The following is a 24938-nucleotide window of genomic DNA, read 5'->3' on the forward strand; positions in this document are numbered from 1 at the left end:
AACCTTATCCTTGGCTATAGTGTCCATTCTTCATTTTATTGATTCTTTTGTCATCTTGCCAGAGCTGGAAAGTCTGACTTCCACAGTATTTCATATTCTACTGACCGGAGGGGACAAAACTGTGATGCTCCAATGGATGTGTTCATTTTGTCAGGGAAAAACTGTCAAAAGTTGCGCAGAAATTAAGCTGTTGTGACATTTTCTCTCTTTGCAGAAACACTGCTGAGAATTTGAAAGTACATTTCTATCATGTAACAAGCTGTTTTCTTCAGAAGGATTTTTTATAACAAAAGCATTTAAAACATTAAAGATGAACAGTGTGAAATGGGGCTTACTTACAGGCCAATACAGTTCCATATGTAAATTGTCATTCCAATTTTGTGCGAAATGACAATAAAATATATACATTTTTGTTGTGTACTTATTCACTGTAAATCTCTATGGCAAAAAAGCAAAAAAAAAAAAAACTACTATACGTATACATTATGGGTGTCAGGTGATTTGATTTTTTAATCGTAATTAATCACATGACTTCAATAGTTAACTCATGATTAATCGCAAATTTTATCCGTTCTAAATGTAAAATAAAATGTACAGTAAAATATATTATTCTAAGTGTCTTACTCTTGTTAACATAAAAGTAGGAAAAAATGGTAAATTAATAGAAATATATATTATGGGTGTCAGGTGATTCGATTTTTTAATCGTAATTAATCACATGACTTCAATAGTTAACTCATGATTAATCGCAAATTTTATCCGTTCTAAATGTAAAATAAAATGTACAGTAAAATATATTATTCTAAGTGTCTTACTCTTGTTAACATAAAAGTAGGAAAAAATGGTAAAGTAATAGAAATATGGCTGCATCTTTCAGTCATTGATACAGTAATTTCATAATAACTTAAAAAATTGAGTTAAAATTAAAAATATGTACTGTATTGTAAAAAACAAGTGTGATACTGATTTGTGTTGAGGTCATTTTTCTGCCACTAAATAGCATAATTGCATTTGTAAGACATTGGTGATAGTTCAGTGCATTTTACTTTTCATATTAAGAGCTATCTAATCGTTAATATGAAGTAACTTAGCGAAATTCTGCACATTTTTAAAATTGTAAAATACAACTTGACCCCAGTCTCCACAAATATATGCATTATTATTACATTTATTACTGCAAATTTTTGACATGGACGTGTCTGCTGCGTTGCAAATGGAATTCCCCCAGTCTAGGCTTTCCAAGTAAGTAAGTATTAATTGCTTGTAAAAAAAAAAAAATAGTGGTGTTAAAGGAACTTTAAATTAACTCAAAATTAATGCATAATTTTGACACCCGTAGTAATTCATCAATTTATAATCATATAACTATGACAAGCACAGTACACAGTTTATGCTTAATAATAGTAGGCACTACACAAACACGGCCTTATTTTAATCTCATCATTTGAACATTTGTACTAAGTTCTTATCACTCGTACGTATGCAGGGTTGATGTATAGCTTTGAGCTGTAATATTCTGTGTTCGGCTCTCCAGGCACAACATTACTTAACGGCAATAAATCATGCTAAATCACACAACATTAACACAGAAACACACACGTACCTCCTCCACAAACCAATCTAGGAGAGCCAGTGTGCGATGTGCACACATTATTGGTTGCTGATTTGTAGTTCATGATGTAGCAAGAATACCCTATATTGTGTGTGCTCCCATAGCCATGAATTTTCATCCACCTCAATGAGCTGCCATTTTGGCCAATACCACCTCTGCTGTCAGTTGAGGTGACGCCAAACTGCCCTCGGGCTCGCATTGCGAGCATCATGTGACCAAACCGGGAAAAAAGGTGAGCCTCATATTCTCAATATGAGCTCGAGGGCAATTTGACGTCAAATTCAGCCGACAGCAGAGAGTGCCATATTAATCGCAGGATCAATTCATCTGCTATCTTAGACAAAACATTAGGGACACCTTAGATTCTTACTCCCGCACACCTCTAGACTAAATCGATATCTTTAGACCGTGCACATTTAGACAGTTTGCCTAACGTTGTGATTAAAAAAAAAAAAATCATGTTTCTGTTGCAAGAGTGAGCTTGACTTGATCATAATGCAGCCTTAAAAATCTTCAATTACTTCGGTGTGAATGAAGCATCCCACACAGCAGTACCTCTGGATTCAACTGTTTTATGTTTTGCACTTCCATCTGTCATTGATTTTCCACTGCACCCCCCGCCCCTCTCTCTTCTGTGGTGTTCATTTCTCTCTGTCCTCCTATCTCTGTAATTGGTAATTTAAATGAAAAAACGCTTCAAGCAGGGGATTAGAGTTGCATGTGTGCAAGTCTCCAAGGGATGCACTTAAGAACAAAAGCATGTATAAGGGATCCCCTCCTTTGCTTGCTGTTACCGCGGTTACAGGAGCGTCTGTAATCCAAACGTTACTATGTCGATGACCAGTTGCTATATTTGAAATATTTCAGTAGTTTTGCAGTTCAGATGCGTGTATGTGTTTCAGTCGATAGGCAGACTGGCAAGTAATTGTCACCACATGCTTCACCAGCTTCACCAGAGCACTTTCAATTACACACGGCTCACTATGCCAAGAGTCCCCTCAATTCCTCTCAATACATTCGATGACTGTACTGCATCCTACAACGCAAACACACATGCCTGTTGGTCCCCTCATAGGCAAGTTATAATAGTTAAAGGGATACTTGACTCATTGAGCCATTTTCAGCAGCAAACAGTTTATATTTTGTCCAAGATTAATTTGGTAACTTCATTATTTTTCATGCACAAACAATACCTTTAAAAACTCATTTTTCCACTAGCTGTTGACCGAAGATGACATCACCTGTGCTGAGGAAATGGGTAACGGCCAATCATGGCTCAGTTTGCTGACCAAACCCAGAAAACAGGTGAGCCTTGATTGGTCGTTACCTACTTCCTCAGCACAGGTGATGTCATCTTCGGTCAACAGCTAGTGGAAAAATGTGTTTTTAAAGTTTCTAATTGCACGAGAAAAATATTGAAGTTATCAAATTCATTCAGGACAAAATACTAACTCTTTACTGCTGAAAATGGTTCAATGAGTCAAGTATCCCTTTAACTTATTTTTTTCTTCTTGCAGAAAGTTTATCCAAGTACCGATGGGAAAATGAAGCTTCATGAAGCTTCATGAAGCTTTATGAAGCACTTGCAATGTATTTTTTACTTCTCTAGATGGTGCTGTTGGTTTACATATAAAGGCTAGTGCAATGGAAATTGTTTAAAATTCCATTGCATATTTAACCCAAGTGTAATCTAGAGGAGTCAAAAAATGTCACAAGTGCTTCATGCGTACATTTTCATTTAATTACTAAAACTTAAGTGTAGCAAAGTCAGGCAACAAATCTCAAAGTATTAGGGTGATTACATTTCTAGTATCATAAGTGATTGTTTTGCCCATGTGTACAAAACACAAACCGTGTTACATGCTTGTTACTCTATTTACCATCATAGCGGGTCACGGAATTGTTCACCATTTTATAAAAGATGTCCTTTAATTTAACTGGACGATTCACTCCGTCAGACCTTCCAAAGAATCGCCTCCAGCAGCAGGGGTCTCTCAAATTGGAAATTGGAGGTAAAATAAATCTAAGATTGCTTCCTTCCCTGTAGAGTCCCAAACATGTCTGCGGGGGGCATATTAGGGGGGAGGCTGAGCACGAGAGCTAGATGAATAGAAGGCAGCAACACCCACAGAAGGAAAGAAAAACAGAAAAGGACAAAGAACAAAAACACTGAGGTTTTTTTTCAGGAACATGATGTATGAAGGAATGGATCTGTAGTAGCTTTAGTCATTTAGGACTGAAGTAGTCATTTTGTCAACGATGCTTTCTTATATCTCCACGACTCCACTCTGTACGGTAAGTAAGTCTACAATATACTCTATTGTATCTGTAGCACATATTAGAAAGGACTCAGAAAGTGCTTTACAGTCATATAATCCAGAATCACAACATCTTTGATTTTATACAAATCAATCAAATACAAATAAAATAAAATGTATTTTAACTTATTTTTTTTTTTATTATACATGTTTTAATCTTCACTGAGAAGGTAGCTTTTAGCTTAATAAACTGAACGGATCAATTACTATTAGTTTTTAAAACCTTGGTGTGTATTTGTGTGTGACCATCTTTGAAAGGCAGTAAATATTCAGGATGCGAGCACCATGTAAAAAAAAAAAAAAACATTGGTGCGCAACACAGGCCATGTTGTGATGTCGCTCATGGTGTTTTGTATATGTAAAGACGTTATTTTGTCATCAAAAGCCAGTGCTGTGTTTGTTGTTTATCCCCCCCATTTGAACATGAATAAAGGACTTCAGTTCATTTCATTAATTTCCTATGCCTCGACCTAACTCAATACCTTGGCATCGACAAACTGGCACTGAGTATATGCGCAGTGATGCTTTCGGCTCCCCTCGGCAGTACACCGGCATTTATATTATTAATATAATAATTTAATATTGATTAAATCTTTACATAATTATTTACTCCTCAGCAGCATGCAACAAAATATTAGGGGGGAAAAAAACTAACAATGATGCTGAAAACATGAAAATGTGCAAATAACTACCTTCTGCCCCCCCCCCCCCCCATCTAAAAGTACACTCATATGCGCACATACACAGTAAGGTGCATACATCTCTTGGTTCCCGGTCGTCTCAGTCTACACACTATGTGAGCAATCACGTGTCGCTTAGAAACCACTCAGGTCCCGTTGCATTTACAGTAGATTATAAATGTTATTTGCTTCTGGCTAAAGAGAGTTGGTATACCTGCAGGCAGTTTTACTCCCTCTCTCACACAAACATGGCAAGAATGGATTAGCATCTATACAGTATTTCAGAAATAAGAAAGCAGATGACTGATGTTACTTAGCAGTGACTTACTTTGCTCCATCCAATGAATGTTATTCTCATTCTTGCTGCCATGCTCTCTGTTTATGGAAGATGATAATAATATCAATGAAAGCCTTTCCTATCACATTGCATCCATATGGGGATTATCTTCCGTGTTTGCACATAAACTGGTCTTCATGCCAGACAGTGCACAGTGCATTTGCCCATCAGGTATGTTTTGTTTGTCTGCCGACATACACAAACAATAACACAATAAATACAAGCTTGAACGCACAAAATAATATTCAGTTTATCTAAATGGTAAATCCAGCGAAACATTCATATCTACAGTACATGGACACATACACTTTACACACATACATGGTGATAAACATTATAACCATGCTAAATGTCACGGGTATGTACATTGGATAGAGTGTTGACATTTGTGACATTTCACATTTTATTCTCATTTTTGGAAATTTTGGATTATTTAGATAAAGATCACAGAAAGCCATTGCATGGTGCCTAAACAGCATATCTGCATGCTCTAATGGGATCTTCCTCACCCATCTATAAAACCCAATTCCAATGAGATTGGGACCTTCTGTAAACCGTAAATGCTTTGTCAAAACAGAATACAATGACACTTGGCACTACAAAATTAAGATTTTTGTGAACAACTGCGCAAGCAAAAAGTCTAACAGTTAAGAACATTTCTCTGTATACAATAGAAACTAGGGATTTATGGAGGAATTTATGGAGAACCATCATAGAATGCCCGTGACCTCCAATCACTCAACATTAAAAATCAGCATCATGGTATAAATGATGTTGCCATTATCAGTCAACACAGTTTATCGCTACTCCTCCAAATGCAAGTTAAAATTCTACCATGCAGAGCAAAAGCAATATATAAACAATATCTTCTCTTGGCTCAAGCTCATCTGAAATGGGCTGATGAAAAGTGGATAAGTGTGCTGTGGTCTGACGAGTCCACAATCTGTTTATTGTTTTGTTTTGTTTTTTGTAATCATATATGTTTTGTCCTCCAGACCAAAGAGGAAAATGACCGTCCAGATTGTTATCCACGCAAAGTTCAAAAGCCAGCATCTGTGTGAAAGTATTGGGGTGGTTATGGGTGTTCATGTCTATGGCAAGGAAACTTGCACATCTGTGAAGGCACCGTTAATGCTAAAAGTTACATACAGTACCTGTACACACTGTAACACATTTCTGTAAAATCTACAGCAAGACATTACATCATTATCTTTTTATTTTATTTTACAGTATTTAACTGTATACAGCAATGCATTATGGGTAAAAACAAAGATGTAAAGCTGTATAATTAGCGGTCAAATACTGTAAATTTTACAGCAACTATAGTTTGACATGTATATATGTGGATTACAGGAAAATATTGTAAATATTGTCAGGTTTTGGTAGGTACCTCTATAGGAGAAGAAGCAAATAGCGGACCCTGTATTGTGACTGGAGCAAGGACAAGAATTCAGAGAATTGGTGAGTAATATTTAAGCGCGATGGGCAGTATTCATCGTCTTCCCATCGCATTTCTCCGATAAACAGGCAACATTACAGCTAACATTTCTTTATGCACTCGGCTGTAGAACGAGAATTGATTTTACAAGAAGGGAGGCACAGTGGATGATTGGTTAGCATGTCCGCCGCTGAGGGCGTGAGATCGAGTCCGGGTTTGGCTTTCTAGGGTGGAATTTGCATGTTCTCCCCTTGCCTGCATGGCTTTTCTACAGCTGCTCTGGTCTTCTCCCACATTCCAAAGACATGCATGGCAGGTTAATTGAGTGCTCTGTATTGTCCCGAGGTGATGGTTGTTTATCTCTGTGTGCCCTGCGATTGGCTGGCAACCAGTTCAGGGTGTACCCTGCCTACTACCTGAAGCCAGCTGGGACAGGTTCCAGCACCCCAGCGACCCTTTTGAGGAATAAGAAGAACGTAAGAAAATGGATGGATGGATTTCACGACATACTGTATTATTCATTTACAGGAATTTAAATTCCTGTAAATTAGAATACAAGAAACAGTGTATTGCTGTTAACTGTAACTTATATACAGTACATACTTATAAAAAAAAATACTTTAATATACTGTAATAGATTTTCACAGTAATTAAATAAGATTTTACAAGAATTAGCTGGCAACTTTTTGCCATTTTTTTCTTGTAAATTCTACCGTCAATTTGTTACAGTGCAGGTATATGCTACCATCCAAGTAATGTCTTTTTCAATGACATCCCTGTTCATTTCAGCAAGACAATGCCAATCCACATTCTGCATGTGTTACAATAGCGTGTCTTGGTTGTAAAATAATGGCTGGCCTGCCAGCAGTCCAGACCTGTCTCTCATTGAAAATGTGTGGCTTATTATGAAGCGCAAATAAGACAATTGGATTGCTGAGCAAATGAAGCTGTACACCAAGCACGAATGGGAACAAATTCCACCAATAAAATTTCAACATTTAGTTCCCAAACGTTTACAGTGTGTTGTAAAAATGAAAGGTGATTCAATGTGGTGGTAAACATGCCCCTGCCACAGTTTTTTTTTTTTTTATCCACAAGTAACCCTTTTTTACTACGCTTGAACCCATGCAGACATATGAAAACAGGGTTGTGTATTTTCCTATGTAGGTACAATAATAATATTTAGTCAACTGTTACTTGTCAAAGTAATTGAAATGTGCTTACAACTGACCACCCATACCGTGTGTTTGACATACTGTACACTCAGGAGTGTAATAATGGCAAAAAAAAAAACTGATGGAGGCAAGATTTCAAACAGCAAGTGTTAAATGTGTATATACAGTACATATACTGTATGTGTGTTTCCAGGGACACATTAATTGCATGGCACCCTGCAGGGACACAATATCCTCCATTAGATAAATGTATTCATGTAAACGTGCAAACACCTGTGAGCACATGTATATAATCAATAGCAATAAGGAGATATACTGTGATGCAAAATCTGTGTAATGCATAAAACAATAACTCAACCTTTTAACAAAATAACCATTTATTTTCTTCTTCTCACTCCATACTCATTCTCTCCCTCTTCTAATTCCCCCCAATGTCTGATCGCCCCCCACTTTCTTCAGATAATAAGATACTCCCATTGGTCTGCGAGACTCATTCCCAAAGCATCCATCACTCCCAGAGTCACATTACTGCCCTCGACAAGCACCAGGATGTTTTTCTCCTTAATTGTAGCTGTATACGTACCTCACCCACTGTAAAAAATAAATGGTTTTGTCCTCAATTATGGCCATTAGGGAACTCACACTGTGAGTAGCACGCCGCCCACATTGAATGAGGCGTTCCAGCCATGAAATAATGTCTCCTACATTTGAGACACGCTCGGGAGCATGTGGTATTTGACTACAACATTGCAATGCAGGTTGTTTTTTACAAACAATGTTTTTTTTGTTTTTTTTTTGCTCACAATGTCTCAGTGAAGTAGAAACAGCAGGCTGGACAGTTGACAAAGACTCCCAGGAGTAATGATATTTGCAACCAGATGTCTCAAACCTGCAGCGAATCTTTATAGATGTGAATTGGAATGGGAATGAAAGTACTCAGTTTGGCCAGAAGATGCCACTATGTTACCACTGTATTGCAAGAATCTTGCAGCTTAACCTAATCATAGATATGCAACATGCCTGAAAAGAGGCATTTAAATGAGATGCCCCATAGGGCTTGAATGGAAAGGTAAATGCTGAATGACTGCCTGATTTAATGCATGACACTTCTATCCCTCTGGCATTTATATGATGTTTGCCCCACCAACATCTTGACTTATAAACCCTTTGGTAACTAGAAATGTAATTGGAATAGAATGTTGTATATTATTTACCAAACCAGCAGTAAGTTTAGATTTGTAAATGTTTTTGAAAGCTATGAGTTCAAATATTTACTTAAATTAAATTTGATTTGTACTTTTCCCTAACAATGTGGTATGTGGCAGCTCCCATCTCTGCTCCACTGCACCATTAATGATGTACACTTGCTTGTTCACTAAAAGTCATCAATCATTCACACTCAAATTTCAATGTACAAAATATTTGTTATAATAAAAGTCTCTGCCTACTCCTAAAGCTGATGCGGACTTATAAATTGAGTTTATGTGGAGTAGTACAGTATATGCAGTAATAGGAAAATGATGATGTCATCGTTGTTTATCTTCTGCAGCTGCCATAGATGTACAGTAATGTGTTGCCACACCACCACCACATGACTGAACATATACAGAACTGAACAAAACAAAAACCTGAGGGTCCATTCATTGCTAATTACAATCAATACAGAAGCGTATTGCATTCACTTGAAAAAAAAACTATATCTTTTTTATTTCCCGTCTTAAAATACAGTATATATATATTTTCCTCCCTGTTTTACTGCATTTTTTTTTCTGTCATAAAAAAATATTCCGAAAAACAGGGGGTTGGGGGGAATATAAAAAAAAACAGGGGAAACAATTACTCCTAAAAACAGAAGTTCGTTCTCTGTCTTTTGGATTTTTTTTTTTTGGGGGGGGGGGGGGGGGGGGGGGTTATAAAACAACAACAACTGAGAACCAGCTTCTGTTTTTAGGAGTATTTTTTCAGATTTTTAAATATTTTTTTCCTTAATTTTTCTAATTTAGTTTTTTTCCCAGTTTTTCTGATTATACAACAAAAAAATCAGTAAAACAGAAGAAAATATTTGGAACACAAAAAAAAAATACACGCAAGAAAACAAAGCTCCCTGAAAAAAATTAGTCAGAAAAACAGGAGGTTTTTTTCCGAAGTGAATGGAATACGCTTCCGTACATTAAAAACTTTAATTTATTGACAAATATTTTCTATTTTCACTATTTTGTACATTTTGAAAATCATTCACATCCCTGAAAATGAATGATGAAACTCCATCATATTGTAAAGGATGCTGGTAATTTTTCATTTAAGTTAGAGCAGAGGTAAGTCACAATGATATTGCGACCTAGTGTGCGAACACTCCCTGATCTTAAGTCTATTGCAAAGGCTTAACAACAGGCCTCATTTCTAAATGTGTTTACACACCACAATTTGTTGACTGGTTTACTGTCATTCAAATTTACTAGAAGTAGCTAGCTGTTTACACAAGCAGTAAAAGTGCTGATCAGTCATTGCAATTTCATTCTTTTTTGGTCACACATTTACGTTATGACTGAAAAATTACATTTGAATGCTACTGAACCAAAAACTCAGCCAAATAGCAACAAAAACATTGTTATGTGTGTGGTGTGTTGTGTTGGTTTCAAATACACCATACACCAAGACCACTAAACAGTTTAGAGTCTAAACTGTTTTACCTGGGGTGGTTCAGGTGGGAAGGCACAGGTTATAACTAGAGCTGTCAAACACATAAAACTTTTTTTTTTTATCAGATTAATCACATCTTAGAATTTTGATTAATCACGATTAATTGCTTCATTAAAAAGGCATTTTACCAAAAAAATTTACCCGCCAAATTAGAAAAGCATCTGTTATGTGTTAATTCTTTCAATATTTAATGTTATAAGGAAGTTATCTTATATATATATATCACGGATATATATCTTAAACATTTTTTGATTCACTGCACGCTCTCTCCTCTTTTTCTAATCAGTTAATTACTTGCATAATTTGAAATAGGGGGAAAAAAATGACCCAAATAGTTTGGTGTGAGCACATTTTCTGAATGTCATACGCAAACATTTATTAAATGGATCATATGCGGTCAAAATTCATAGTGTGATTAATTTGCGTTAATACATGATTAATGCCCTAATGATGATTACGCACACAAAACGCATGTGCAATTCAGGTTTCATATTCTGCATCCCCTGGCAAGTTTTACGCCTGTCACACTTCTAACATAGTAACAGTTCATAACTAGGGTTGCCACAAACGATTATTTTGAAAATTAAAAAAATATGGAGACAACTACAACATTTATAATAAAAATTGGAATTCAGTAAGGGTGGCAATTGGGCTGGCGAGGCATTTGGTGGAGATGGCAGTTGCCACCCTTTGCCACCTTGTATAAACACTATGCTGGTCAAATAAGGTCAAATGTTCATTGAAAATTGAATGTTGAATATTCAATGAAAGTCTGAGGGTATTGATACTTTCACTCCTTATTATTGCAACTTGCAAAACAAAAACATTGTGCATCTCTGAAACTTGACATAGCATGTGAGAGGTTACATTTCATGAAAAATGTTGTCAAGATCACATGATGATGAAGTCAATTTTGAGATCAAAATATAAATCAAAAGATCAAGTTACTAAACTTTGCACCATAGTCTTCTAAATGATTGTCGATTGGAATCCTTGTTGAATTTCCTTTCCAACGATACCTGTTTTGTGAAGATTGACTCAGTAGTTCCTGAGATATAAGGGTTCAAAGAAAGGCAGCCACGCCCTTCTCGCCGAAAATTAGCTCCCTAACTCCTGCTCCGACTGATCTAAAATTTAAGATTCAGTGTTTTCCCATCACTACCAACACATGTTTCATTAAAATCTAAACCTTCTTGGTAAAAATGTTCATTTTGGAATAACACGATCATTAAACATATTGATGGTCAAAATGTTTTTGTATTGATGTGAGGGTTATTTTTTTTAATGGATTTTTGTATGACATTTTATTTTTAATGTATCGAAAGGACATAGTCGATCTTTATCCTTCATCTTACGTGAAAGTAGACGTCAACTGTCCAATTAGTGACCACTGTTCTGGAGAATTGTTGCCATAAAAATTTCAAACATTGGATGTATCTTTATTGGAAAAGACTACTTTTGGAAATGGAATTTTTTTGCAATTGATTTCTTATTTGCTAAGCTGGGACATTCCATCTATTTTTCAGACTGCTGCTGTCATGTGTGACTATTTGCGCCATGTTACCAACAGGCCAATTTACAGACGGTGACACAGGAAACGGACAAGGGAATCATTATGGACAGATTCATAAATATCAGCTTGCTCTGTTTCTTTTAATGGTCAGGAGTCAGAAGTTTACGGTCCGGAAGTCCCCGAGCTAAAAGACTCAAGGATAGATCAATGTCAGTCGTCAAGGGGGAATGAAAGCCAGTCTGGTGGAAAAGGGTGGGGGGGACAGGAAGGAGCTTCGGGCACTGAAAAGTCATATCATAAAGTCGTCAGGGTGGGCTATGGTGGTTTCAAATCATGAATTCTTTAATGTACTAAGTCCAAATGGTCCCCTGTGCCCCCGCAGTGCCTTGCTTGGCACTCGGAAAATAATTGAGGACTTGAGCAGGAGGAAAAGGAGGGGTGAGCAAAGAAAGGGAGTGAAGCCAGGACACAGAGATCAGGATGTAGACTGAGTGAGGGAATGAATGGATAACAGAAAGAGCAAGAGAGACCACGCTCTTTACAAAAAATTACCTTAGATCTACACTTACGGTGCTCTCATGTGACACAGGGGGTCATCGTTTGTTCAATCCTCCCGCCCCTTTATTATCTGTACTGATGATGAAGCTCTGGCAGAGGGGCAAGATGTAATCTCGTGGCATTTCAAGAGATGGACCTCAGAGAATTGAACTTGTTTCATCTGAGGTCATTAATCGCCTCGTCCAATCAGATTGCTTGTAGATCAATACCAAAGACCCATGTTGGAACATTAAGGCATGAGAAGTGATGCTAGAGTATAAAACATGGTAAATGTTTCCCCTCAGCAACTTTACAGATGGTTGAATCAATGAGTCGGAGTTGGTCCGGTTCTTAGTGATGGAAAAGTCAATATAGTGGTGACTTTACATTAGGAACAGGGGGGTCAGTGGCAGACCTCATGGGGGGGGGGCTGTTTCTAAGATGTACTTAATATTTAAGGCAGAGCGTTTAATCAGTTCAACTTTAATTTGTATAACAAACATCTCAGAAAGCCAACAATTATTTTTTGTTTTTTTAATAATCACTTTTGTGTGCATATTCTTATCATCTCTCTGTCCAGGGTCACAGTGCCATCATCTCCTCCTTTACATTTGAGCATGTACTGCATCTGCTTCATAGATAACACATAGAGCTCTCGATGGAACATCTGCGAGGGTGCGTTCTTGGAGACGTGCCCAGGAGAGACAACACAAAGTGACAATTTGGTGGCAGACCATGTCTAAAAATTGGTGCAACTTGTTCAATGCAATTTTGACGAATTTGATGAAAAGGGAGGATGAGTGTGTGCAGTGGATTACATTTTTTTTGAAGAAGTCCTCATAACATTAAATGTCCAAAGAATTAACACATAACAGGTGTTCTTCAAATTTGACGGGCAAAACATGTTCATAAAAAAGCCTTATTAATTAAGTGATTAATCTTAATTCTAAATTTAATCCTTTGACAGCTCTAATATATATATATATATATATTTATGTTTGCAATTTTACTGGCTCAATGTGATCATACTATTAGCACGTTTAATGTATGAAGCTGTGCTTGTAAAAAAAGAAAAAAAAGGAAAAAAAAGCAGGTTGAAAACATAGAGGTATGACTTGTTGATGGGAACCTTAATAATTGACTTCACAGGTGTCTCAGTTCAGTGACTACCGGCGGTCACTAATGCTCTCCTGGTTGGGCATTCAATAGAAGTCCTCATTCAGTAGTTAGAAAAATTTGAACTTTCATGAAGCCCATTAAAGGCCAAATGTCACCAATTTAACTGTGCAAGGCTCATAAAGGAATCCATGCATGCCACTGATGTTCATTGCCTTTCCATTCTTTTTAATAGGCTGCATGCGCTATAGCTGCTAATATATGTATCACTTTAAATAGACCAGCAATGACTGTATTTGTCTCATATTGTATTTGTTGGTTAAAAAAAATAAAAAATAAAAAAAATATATATATACAGTACTTTTCACTGTCTCATGTTTCAAAATGAAATCTATTAACCTCAATAACCATTCCCTGAAAGCATGAGGGGACAAATAACCCACATCAGCACACCTCCCAACACAGCCACAAGGGGAGGAAGTGAAAGCGGGATTGGGTTATTCCAAAGATGAATGTGCCTTGCAGCTTTTGGGCACAACACAAAGCCAGCGAAAGGGAACATCGGCATCATTTGATGAGGCATTCCAAATGTCTCAGGGGAACCGAATTGCCACAGGGTAAATGACAAATATATGTTGTTGGTGGTGGAGAGTGATTCTGCTGGCTGCCCTCAGGTGCTCTGTGGCTGCCAGCACTATTCTATTTGTCCTTGAAGATGCTGGCTGAAAATGTTGTCATCTGCTCGGGTTGCCTCTTTTGTTCCTGGTTTATTGTGTGTACAGTATCTACTTCCAATTGCTTCACTCTCTGTGCGGGGGATTTTGTAATGTTTTATTACATTTACAACTGTATGTAGCTTGTTATATGCAGTATTTTTTTTTTTTATTCTCATCTTTATTTTGTGCACTATTGTGCTAGTATTTCTTGGGTTTTATTTTCTCAGACAATTACTAAAGTGACAGTCTGAGTTGAATAGAATAGTCTCAACCTCAAGTGCAAGGTCTCCAATACTGTTAACATAAGTTGGGGCGGGAAAACATGCAAAAAGCAGATAGTCAAGTCCGAAAAATTTATTTTTGATATGTTCTGTTCCCCCACTAGTCTAAACAGTGCGAAAGCGTTGAACTGCCAATGTCTAGCAAACATTTTTGACTGGCTCGTGCAAATATATTTGAAACGTATATATATATATATATATATAATATATGTTTGCACGCATGTGCCAATACATTTGAATGTGTTTAAATACATTCAAACGTATGTGCAAATATGTTTGAACTAGGGGTGTCAAAATTAGTGCGTTAATTTGAGTTAAGCCTATTTTAAAGTTTCTTTTACGGCACAAATTTTTGTTAACGCACAATTTTTTATTTTAATTTTTTTCTGGAGAGCTCAGTATTGTTCATTCGGTAATTTTACCGATTTGACATGTCATCATCATTGCTCTCTTTTTTTTTTTTGTATGTGGGTGAGTATGTGTATGTGCGTGCGTGTATTCATTAGTTCACCTAAAACCTATTAAAAAATCCCATACCGTTCACCTAAACCGAACACTTCCAGCCAGAGTCGTGAGGCCGTCAGGAGACCCGAGGAAGGACCAAAGAAAAGAAAGGAAAGTGAAATCCAGCACCGACCAGACACCACCCACCAGGCCACCAACCAGAGTCCTTCACCAACCCCACGATTAATGACCGCCACCTACATGGAAAGCCTGTACTGAAGGAATTCCATTTGCAATGCAGCAAACACTTTCACATCAAAATTTAGCTGTAATAAATAGATTAAGAATGCATATACTGTATTTGTGGAGACTGGGGTCAATTTGTATTTTACAATTTTAAAAATGTGCAGAATTTCACACGTTACTGCATGTTAAAGATTAGATAGCTCTTAATATGAAAAGAAAATGCACTTAGCTCTCACCAATGTCTTACAAATGCAATTCTGCCATCTAGTGGCTAGGGTTGTCAAAAATATCGATACCAACATGTCGTATCCGGATACCATATCACTTTGTCATGGTATCGATACTCTCGATATATGGTTGCGTTCCCGCAGTGCCCGCAGAGCAGAGACCTACTCGGCATTACACAGCCTTTGGCGGCCATACCTCGACTTTGCTTGCTCAGCTACATTACAGCTGATTTAAGTATGGCCAGTGTGATGACAGGAGGGCCAAACCAGCCAGTCTTGGTGGACAAGAGAAAGCAAGATGCCTTTTGGTTTTGTTATTAGCCATTAGCCGGCTACCGCGGTTATGCTCAGTAAGCGTTGGTTTGTTATTAGCCGTGGGCGTTTTTTTTTTTACCACAGACAACCAAAAATGTTCTCATTATGGCAATTTTTGATGACATATTCTTTCATTTGTGTTATTTATAATTTATTTGCATGTGAAAAAGTGATTGTCTTATTTTTTTTTCTTTTTCTGATTATCAGTAATGTATTGAATTGACTATTTGTGGTTACGTTAATAAAAATATTTTTTTATGCATTTTTGAAGTATTTCTTTTTTATCTCTGCGGTATCAAAAATGGTATTGAAAATCGAGTATTTCCTGGGTATCGATATTCAGTTGAAATTTTTGTATCGTGACAACCTTACTAGTGGCAGAAAAAAGACCTCAACACAAATCAATATCACACTTGTTTTTTTGTTTTTTTTTTACAGAACAGTACATCTTTTTAAGTTTAACTCAATTTTATGAATTATTATGAAATTAGTGTGTAAATGACTAAAAGATGCAGTAATATTTCTATCAGTTAAATTTTTTTTCCACTTTTATGTTAACAAGAATATTAAAAATATTCTATTGTACATTTTATTGTACAATTAGAACAGATATCAAATTTGCGATTTATTGTGAGTTAACTATTGAAATCATGCGATTCATTATGATTACAAATTTAAACGCCTGACACCCCTAGTTTTAACATATAAATGCATTCAAAAGTAAATATGAAAATATTTGGCCTAAATTACACCAATACGTTTGGAAAGTAAAAGTTTATTGGTAATTTTTACGATTTATTTTTATATCTGCAGTGCACGATTTCCATTCGTCATCTCTTGCTATAATGCCACGGGCTATTTGCATGGGCAAGTCAATGCACTGTGACAATATGGGAAAAAAGGCTCAATTTGAGCATAACGTACCTGCAAATACGTTCAAATGCCAGTCGAAAATATTCTCCACATTGGCGGTTCCATGCTTCCGTAAAACAGGGCATTCTGATTAATATTGTGACTTAATCCACCTCTTTCCATCCATCAAGGTGCACAGTCATTTTAACTTTCTACTGCCACTGGCTGTCGACAGAAATTGATTTACCAACGTCAAGTGACCAAACCCAGGTTAATGGCTGCGTATGAAACTTGTGGAAATTGACCATGTTGAAGAAGAGCTCCCTGAGGGTGACAAGGGTGGGAGTCACTTGACTAGAGCTTTTACTTACGAATATAACTTTTATGGGTTTCCCATCTCACGGAAAAAAATGTAGTTACTTGAAAGCCAAATGACAATTACTGTGACATTCATTAAAGAAGAGCAGTAGGTTCACATTTGGCATTCAATGGACTGTTACATTATAAATAAGTTTGCAGCTTGATGCAAAAGACATCAGAGCACATGATAGGCCTACTGGTATAAATGTATTATTTATTCTAATCATAAAGACCCAACACTGCTAATCATTCATATCTGTTTGAGTGTGCTGAAATTATTTAAGAGAAACCCTGAAGGCGCCATTCAAGACTCAAAAGCATTTTAAATAATAAATATTCTTATGACAATTTCATCAGTTTCAACTTTTAAGCATACGTTTTTGTCATTTGTGCCTTTTACACCATGTAAAACATTGCTCCCATTTAAAAGTTCTGTAAGTGTAAAAGGCTCAAACTTAACAACAAGCTTGGAGATGAATAATTCTATGCGGGAAGGCGTTTCATTCTTCTTCTTTTTTTTACCTACAGTATATGCCTGAATTATTGATATAAGACTCAAAGAATTTCTTCCCTGTGCACAATGTGGATTATCTCTGCTTATGCCTAAAGACAAAACAACATGGTAAAAACCTCCATCAGAGGGTGAGCGATGGAGTTTGAATATTTGCAGTCAGTTAATGACATTTCCATTCTGTGTGCTTGTCAGAAATAACAAAGCCTTGCATTTACCCTCTGCATCTGCTTAAGTCTCTTTCCTCCTCCCCGTGCCCCAAGTGGCTCAGAAATCCTACTTTATAGCAGAGAGGTGTCAGAATTTTAAACAGGCCCCGTCTTTATCCCCCGCTTCCCCGAGCTCTTTCCTTTTAATTCCTCGAAGACTAGGCCGCGGTCGCCTTTTAACCCTCACCGCTTCCTCTGCTGGAATAATGTTGGCTTGGGGTTGGTGTGGGCAAAGTGGGAGGAGGAGAAGAAAGGTGAGATATGAATGTTCTTTACTCAGGGAAGATAGGGTTAAAATGCAAGGAAATAGAGATGTGTGGAGGGAAAAAAATGGAGTATACCTGCAAAACACAGAAAGGCACATCATGGACAGACAGAAAAAGCCGAGTTTATTTTATTTGCTGGCGGGATGCTGAGTAGCAATTTATCACACCTCACTGTAAAAAGAAGGGATTTGGGTGTTTATCTCTTGTCAGACAAACTTGCTGACGAAGCGGAATCCACACACATTGGTAACAACCCATTTTGAAACGTTATAATTAACTTTACAGAAAGCTAAAACAAAAGGGAAATATGACATTTTTATACAATGCAATCGCTTAACACATCATCATCAGTATGGAAGATAACCAGTTATTATTCATCAATGATTCATATCGATTTTAAATGGTATTTAGATAGATAGTTTGAAATATAGCCCAACTCATCTTTTTAGGCCAATGACAATTTTTGTCAGGGATATATATATATATATATATATATATATATATATATATATATATATATATATATATGTGCGTGTGTGTGTGTGTGTTGATGATTTATGTTGTAAACAACCTGTCATTTTAGGTTCTGTATAAAATACTGACATCAAGGTCAGTTCCTTCCACAATTTGCTTTGCTTTTCAAAATTAGGATTTGCTTTGCTATAAATGACAGGTGACCCTTCGAATGACCTTACCAGCAAATGTTATTAGTATTCAGGTACACAAAGTTATAGTATAGATTAATTCATTATAAATAATAAGAGCAGTGTCACAGTTGTGCAACTGCTGTAAATGTTTAGAGTAGGCTACATAGAGGAAAAAATGATCAGCAAACGTCCGCGATGCTTGGAAGGCCATAATTGGTTGGTTGAAAAGGTCAGCCGATTGATCGGCCAGGCCCAAATTGAGCTATAAATTAGCCACAATTGCAAAGTTTCACATCAGGAGATGACGTCATTACATTGAGACAAACTACGTGAAACGCATGAAAATTCATGAAACTGTGTGAAAACGCATGAAAAGTTTACAAAATGTAGGACATCTATTTTCTTTTTAAATCAACCCAGGACTAAAGGGTATTAAATTGGGAGAAGTTTTCAAATGAATTGTGTTTAAATGATATTCTGCTGTATGAGTAATTGCCTGAAATTCACTCCCCTTTGAGTCAATCTCATGTGTGAAGTCAGCGCTGTTAATTAGACCTATTTTCATGTTCAAGGAACCAGCTGAGCCTCTTCTGTTCTCGTTTTCTTTCCCTCTCTCTCTCTCTCACTCGTTCTTTCTCTAGCATTTGCACTTAATTACTGAGGGACCGCTGTCTGCCACAGTGAGGCGTTGCAAAGAGATGCCATGTCATTAGCACACATGAAAAACAAAACACATTTGAAGGAAAAGATTAAATACTGTATATATTGTAGCAGTTATTAGTTTTTAAAGTATAGTGATGTAGTTGCAGCTTGTTATTAGACATATGTTGCATGCTTGCTGGCATTATGCAAAGCATTACGATTATGAGCAGGAATAACAAATCTCTGTATTGTAAATACAAATGTATGTCTATCTATCCAAATCCTGTAAGACCTCATTTTAACCTCTGGTTTAATGAGAAAACGTGAAAATAGTGTTTTAATTATAATGATGCAAATGGAATGGGCATGATGAAAGTTGCCATAAGGCGCACAATGTCACCTACTGGGTGTTGAAAATTGGATTCTCACCACAGTGGTTGGTTCCGTTTGTTGTTCAGTGCAGTGCAGTGCAGTGAGCGAGGAGTGTGGATATTGAGTGCCAGGATAAAATACATGTGTAGACGCACACGCACACGAAGCTTTTGACACTTTTGATTGCATTTGACACCACAGTCCACAGGACATGAAAGGGTGGAAATTATCCATTGATTATAGAACTCTGCAAGGTTTTTCAATAGCAAATTGAATCACTGTACTGATTTACCTTGCTTTTATTCATGTACCGGTAGTTTCCTCTAAGGGATTAGGCTAAGTACTTTTTGAACCACAATGACTCATATCTCTTTATTTTTTCTTATGGTCCTTTTTTCTTACAATATGGAGTAATGTCAATTCATGTGAAAAACATACTAAAAGTCCCACACATCACAAAAGACATTCACATATACTGTATTGTGAGATTCCAACAAATCTTGTATCAAAATTATGTATGAAATCGAACCATCAAACATGTTGGCTTGAACAACAAAATCCTGTAATACTGGATATCACACCTGTTTGGGACCCAACCGATTTTAAAACAATTTTATGAATTGTTATGACATTACTGTATCAATGACCCAAAAAAATGCAACCATATTTTTATAAGGTTAACATTTCTTCCCACTTTTTTGTTAACAAGACTATGAAAAATTACAAAAAAAATGTTTTATTGTAAATTTTGATTTAAATTGAGATATCAAATGTGCAAATAATTTGCGAACAATCGTGAGTTAATTACTGAAGTTATATGATTAATTACAATGAAAAAAATATATTGCCTAACACTTCTAGTTTTTTGTTAACATTATAACATCACAACTGAAATTGTTACACGTATCAAAAAGGTAGGAAACAACTTTCAGTGTATCTGTAAGGTTTTCCACACAGAGACGGCATTATTGGAGCCTGAAAACAACAAACGGGTTCCAGAGTGGAGAAACCTCAAAACGCCGCCCTCGCGTTTCCACGTCTACAACGCAGACGCATCTTTCCTGAAACGTTGACTCGTTTTTTTTTCATCTTCTCATCTGACCTTGCACGAACATCGCCAATATTTACAACAACAATGGTGTATTACCATGTTGCATTTGTACTTCAGTAGAACTGTAGAACCTCTGTGTTTAAAATGGAATACTAGTAAGTAGTAATAATAGTAAATATTAGATCAATACTATATTTTTTTGCATGTTCAGGCACTCTTGCTCTCAAACAATATTTCACAATAATGTTGCCTTTTAAACAAGATATATAACGAAAAAAGGCAACAATCTAATTACTGTATGAAAGAAAGTAAACTATTATTATGCCTGGGGATTTCTCATGCAGAATAGTAATAATAGTTGACAATACAACCTTATGAAAATATACTTTAACTGTCTTGAGGCCAAACATGCATGACTGAGTTTTGTCGTCTCCAATGTGTGGCAGTGTTCTACATCAAATCCTAAAATAATGCACCGTGCCAAAGAAAGCGAATTATCACATGTATCAACTCAAACAACTCCTGGAACAGCTCCAGATTGTGCTTTAGGGGCTGTGTGCGTACATGAATGATGATGTGATATCTTTATGGAATGTAAAGTTACAATGATTCTGATTTTGTGATCCCAGATGGCGCCCTGAATACAGATTGTATTATGATATACAGCATGTACATTATGAGCCAAAGCCAAAATCGATCATGAATTTACATGTAACTTGCACACATATTTAGGAGCAGCATTTGAAAATGACTTAAACATTGGCAATATTTGTTGGCATGTTCTTGGATTAAAAATGAAGTTATTATGCTTTATCTATCATTTGATTTCTGAGCTGTAATACTCCTAATTCATAAGATTGATTCTGATTCAGATTATTTTATTGATCCCTCAAAGGGCACAACCTGGCCAAGAAACATGAAAACAACAATGACCAACAGGGGTAGAATGAACAAAGAAGCCTGGTGGGTCGCCTTTCAACGCCCTGAGTTTCTTAGATGAAAAAAAAAAAAACATAAGGAAGGAGGAGCGGAAAAACAAGGCTCAAGCTTTGTGCTTTAAAAGGGGGCACAGTATGAACCGGGAAAAAACTCCTGACTACTGCACATCATTAGTGAATTAGTCTCTTACTAGTTTGCACATTTCGGCACGTCATGGCATAACGCTTGATATCGTTGGCTTTATCGTATTGCACACAAGTCATAATTTCCTCTTTACAATGTGAACATTAACATGAAAATAATGGTTATTCAATTTTTAAAAAAGTGTATTAAGGAGCACCTTTGTAAATTACAGCATTTAATCTTGAAAAAAAAAACATTTTGATAGGCTTGGAACTTTGATTTAATATTTGATCTCTTTACTGCCCTGCCGATTATGTCCATGGCATACAGTTAAACTGCTTTTTCTCCATTTAATGCGTGACCTTTTCAGTCCAAACTGCTCATTGGTGTTTTGATGCTTCAGCTATATTGTAGAATAATCACGGCCACAATAAATGACTGCGAAAGAGTAACACCACCATAACCATGTCATATTTGTATATGTATTAATGTTATTCTCATTATGCAGCTATCAGTTATGGTATTACTCCTCAGTTAATACATGGGCTACGGTCCATGATTGTGATGCTCTGCATGCAAGGCTTCAAGGGTTTTTTGATTGAAGATGAAATGAATAAACATTTGCCTGTCTCTACCATAAACAGTAAATGCTCAGAAATGCAATAAATCTTTTTTATCGGTTGCTGGTGTGTTAAAATGATATATATCGTCACCCTCTTAAAAAAAAAATACCGGTATTTGCCTAAGTCTTTTTTTATTTATTTTTTGCAAAAAAAAAAGCCTCAATCATCTCCTCATGATGCAAATGATAATTTTTTTTGTGTTTCCTGAAAAAATTGAAAAGAATGATTTAGGCAATTATTTTTAAGAAGGCGTCAATATTAAAATAATAATAATAATAATAATGATACACAAGAACATAACCGCAAAAGTGCGTACATGAACAGCCACTACCAAATTGTATGGCAGGTTGTGAGGTGGGGGGGGGGGGGGGACATAATGCTCAGTCTGACAAAATGCAACTTACCCTGTAAAATGCATGCAACATGGAATGACGATAAAAACCATCCTTAGGAGGGTATCTTAAGGTCATCACCATTCCTCGCAGCTCACTGGAGCTATAAGTTGATAAATTCAGAGGGGCATTTGCCCTTCAAGTTGCACAATTTGCTAGCAGCCATGCCTCTCTTAAGCCTGCCCTAATCTAATGCCAACTGTCTGTGAAGAAAAAATGGTAAAATTGTTTGTGAAAAATGAGCGTCAAGTCCTTTCCTAAGCCCCCAGACCCTAATCAGAATACGTTCAATGGTAGCATTTATTGGGCCTGCGAGAATTTCTTATGTTTTGCCCTCCAAGGAGAAGTAAACGCAGGCAATTATAGATGAAGTGATTTAACATTCATTCCACCTCTCAGCAAAAGTGTCTCTTTGTGAAGTGCAGGTCGTAGTTTCCATATGATGACCATTGTCAGTCCCTTGTAGCAATGTTGTTGTTGTGAGATATATCTGACATCTTATTTACAAAGTAAATGTTACCCACAAGTAGAGTATGTACTACTGAAAGAAAGTTAAATGTGCACTGCTTCTGCATCATTGGAGTAAAGGTCATTTATACAATAGTCCAGCCATAAAGATCCTCTGAGGTGAGTTCTTTCACATGCCAACTAAATGCAGCGTCTTTTATTACACAGATTACACTCTACAAACAGTTTGCTCAAAAATAACCCAAATTGAGTCAATAATGGACCAACCTAACTCTATTTAACCCAAATAGCCATTTAATGAATTTAGCCCCAAAATTGGGTCAAATAAAATTAATACCCCATAAATCAACCGCATTTTGTTTTTTTTGTTGTGGGTTATTCATTTGACCCAACTTTTTGGGTTAATTGAATAACCCGACTGAATTGGGTCAAAAATGAACTGAAACAATTTTTTTGGGGTTGTTTTGTGGGTTTTTCGTTTGACCCAATTTTTTGAGTTAATTAAATAACCCACAAATATTGGGTAATTTTTTTTTTAAATGAACCGACCCAACATTTTTGGGTTGTTTTGTGGGTCATTCATTTGACCCATGATCCAGTTTAAAAAAAAATATTTAACCCAAAAAGTTGGGTCAAATTAAATTAATCACCCACAAAGCAACCCTATTAAATGTGCTCTTTTGTGGGTTATTCATTTGACCCAACTTTTTGGGTTAATGGAATAACCCGATTGAATCGGGTCAAAAATGAACCGACACATTTTTTGGGCAGGTTGTTTTGTGGGTTATTCATTAGACCCAATTGTTGGGGTTAATTGAAAAATCCAATTGAATTGGATCAAAAATTATCTGTTCCAAATTTTTGAATTATATTACCAAAAAAGTTGTGTCAAAATAAATTAATCACCCACAAAGCAACCCTATTGAATGAGTTGTTTTGTGGGTTATTCATTTGACCCAACTTTTTTGGGTTAATTGAATAACCCGATTTTGATTCTGTTTTTAGAGTGTGCTGTTGATATACTGTATGTAGCTATATTGTATTGAGTTGCAAAGAGAGAGGGATGTGTATCACTGGTAATACTACAATCACACTTCTTTCCCTTCTTTGGTGAAAATACAAAACACACACAGAACAAAGAAAAAAACATCCATCCTTCCATTTTCTTCACCCTTATTCCTCACAAGGGTCATGGGGGTGCTGGCAAACATGAGGTCATCTGTTGTTGTTTTTTACTTTAGAGTCTTCTAAGTTTAAGTTACCAATTGATCTACTTTTCCGAGCAATCATATCCGGATGCCATAACATTCTGTTAACTTGATATTTGTGTAAGAATGTTTTGATATGAGACAGAAAAAACTCAGCATGCCATGGCAGCAGATTTGCCTGACGTCATGCTTCAAACAAACACATGCAGATAGGAGACATAACACAATCACAAATAGGCAAACCATCACCCACATTACAATCTCAACACCCCCCTAAGCGCCTCTTCTGCATGCCTCTGCCATAACTAACTGGATTAGTCAGCTACAATCGATTTGGCACATGCTATCAAAACCTAACGACCAATCTCCTCCTCTCTGTCCGTCTCGACACCTCGCTCCTTCTCCCCCCCTCTCACCCCACCTCGCCTCCTGGTTTAAAAAAAAAAATCCAAACCCTTTTCCCCACTCCATCTGTCCTCTCAAATTCAATTCCCAGTGTCGCTCCACTGCTTTTTTTTCCCAACCTCATCACTCATTCCCCTCATGTCTTTCTTCATCATTCGCTCTTTTGTCCCAATTCAATCGATTTCACTCAGCAGCATTCTTCATTTATTTCCCGA

Source organism: Vanacampus margaritifer, chromosome 9, assembly GCF_051991255.1.
Source record: "Vanacampus margaritifer isolate UIUO_Vmar chromosome 9, RoL_Vmar_1.0, whole genome shotgun sequence".
NCBI lineage: Eukaryota > Metazoa > Chordata > Actinopteri > Syngnathiformes > Syngnathidae > Vanacampus > Vanacampus margaritifer.